Here is a 2,607-nt window from a genome sequence, read left to right as displayed (position 1 = left end):
CTTTCATAGAAAAGCATCCAAAAGTCTGCAGGGACCATGGAAAACCCCTCCTTTCATCGAGGGTCAGTGAAGCAGCACTAATAGTGAATCCCTTTAATGTCCCACGCTGGCCCTAGTGTAACTATGAGCCTCAAAGAGATGACAAAGAGCCCAATGGCCATGGGATTTTTGCATTTTGTTGAAATACAATTAAAAGTTCTCCTGAGGTTTAGTTCCTGGAAAACGAGATACTTTATCAGAAAACCTGATTTAAGAAAATGAAACCAAGAGACATGCCGAATCTGCAACACCTGCTGTTAACTATTTTCAGATACAGAACTGCAAATTGGACGGGCAGTGACTCCAGCACATCTCTAGATCTTAATTTTCCTTGAGACTTTTTGTTGTTTTCTTTTTGAATTGTGCTAGAGTGCTGGAGAGAGGTAAAACCTCCCCTACTGACTTCAGCTGTTTCATACACCCAGGTGGTGGAGGTGCAAGTGGTTAACAGGCTGCCAGTGAGGGCCAGCAAGAACTTACCAGACTCTGTACAGGCAGGGAGAGCTGACAGCTGCTGCAGAGCTGCTGCCTACACCAGTGTGGTGGTCTGACCCAGGCTGGAGGCCAGACGCCCACCAAAGTCGCTCCATCACTTCATGAGCATGATCACAGGCAGCAGCAACACAACAGCGCTGCCTCGGCTGCCTCGCTGCCCGTGCGGGCTGCCGCAGCCCTGGCTCTGTGAGCAGAGCGTTGCCAACACACACAGGGCTCCCTGTGGCAAACTGAGAACGCTTCAAGGGGCAGAGGTTTGGGTCTGGTTTAGGGTCTAATCTCTCTCAACCACACTCACACTCTGTTTCTCACCTTTAAGTGCAATTTCCAGTGTTGCATTTGTGCCTGTTGCCTTTCGCCCACTGAGGTACCATCTTTACCCATCAGGAATTTATACGTATGGGGAAGATCCCTCTGAGCTGCCTCTGCCCCAGCTCTCTAAGCCTCTCCACACGTATTAGATGCTCCAAGCTCTTCCTCATCCCAGTAGCCCTTTGCTATATTATACAGCAGCCCAATATATTCACATCTCTCTTGTACTGGGGAACCCAGCACTGCATGCTGAGGAGGGTACTGAGCTGTGGCCCTGTCAATACCCAGGAGAGGGGAAAGATCACCTCCTTTGAACAGCTGACATGTTCTTCTCCGTGTTGGCCCCTTTTTTCCTGCATCCTGGATTACAACCAGATGTGAGTAATGGGATGAAAGTGCTGAGTTTAAGTCAAGCTCCATGGTAATGAAGCAAAATCCAGCTTATGAGTATCTCCCTATTTATCTTCCTCTGTTTGAAGTCTTTAAAGATCATTTACAGTAACTGCCACACAAGAGGGAAATCAGGTGTTGAAAGGATGAGTTCAGGCAGTGTATGACACGCCAATGAGCTCATTTAATTGATTTTTAGGAAGCAACTTACTTCCAACATCTCCTGCACCAAGGTCCTGTACAATGGCAAGTCTTCCCTTCTGCCTCCCAAGAATTTTCAATCACACTCTCTAGAGAGAATTTTGGTAACATGGGCACCAATAACTTCTCTTACAGAACAGAAGGTTAAATAGGCCCTTGGAAGGAGCAGTGCAGAGAGGAACTCACTAGCACAAGGGAAGTGGTTTGACAGTCATGTCTGTCCTCCCCACCACCTTTGTGTTGAAGAGAACATCTTTTCTCAGTGCAAGGGCATAACTACCTGATACACATACAGTGAAGGCACCTGAATCAACGTAAAGCCCATATGATTTTTCCTCCAGCTTGGGTTTCTAGTTACAGACAGGAAAGCCACATGTGCCACTATGGAGAAGGTACCTGTAGGCAAAGCAATGGTCTTCATACTGCATAAACCAGCTCCTTTGCTTGTGCTTGTCACTGAACACACAGAACATCTACAGCAAACTCCAGGAGGGTCTGACATCAGCCCACAGGAATCACTGTCAATCACTCTTCATGTATAACCTGTTACAGAAGCTCACTTTTGGAGGCACAAACCAAATGTTTTCTTGTGTCATCTCCTCACTTCTATCAATTCAGCAGAGCTCAAAATAACAAAAAAAAAATCTCAAGACAATTTAGCATGTCTCATCTATACAGGTAGTTTGAAAACTGAGAGCAAACCTTACTCAGAGTGAGCCAAAGTGTCATTTTTTTATTTATTTTGTCTGATGATACACCCCTTGCAACTAACTTCCTTCTTGAAGACAATTTAATGCAAAGTCATGGCCAAATCTACCTGAGTAAAAAAGTAGATGCGAGAGACTTAGAAGTGAAAGACTTAGAAGAAGAGAGAGGTCTTTCCATGCCTTCATTCTCCTACTAATGGGAGGGAGAGGATTCTTTCCACACTTTTGAAGCCTCTATCATACAACTACTCTCAATTCTGTTTAATCTCCAGTTCCAGTACTCCATTCCCCATTACCCCCCAAAGCTGTCACCAAAGAAGTGACAAGATCAGGAAAAGCAGAACTCGAATTTAGCAAGTGCATGTGAGATCAATAACCTGAGAAACAGGTCAGAACTATTTAGACAACAGGCAAATTTATGAATGAAAATGGAAAAGAAGCAACAGTCTTCAAGTGTGTGACC

Source organism: Gallinula chloropus, assembly GCF_964237585.1.
Source record: "Gallinula chloropus genome assembly, chromosome: 11".
NCBI lineage: Eukaryota > Metazoa > Chordata > Aves > Gruiformes > Rallidae > Gallinula > Gallinula chloropus.
The sequence above is the reverse complement of the archived record's forward strand: the minus strand, read 5'-3'. Positions refer to the sequence as shown.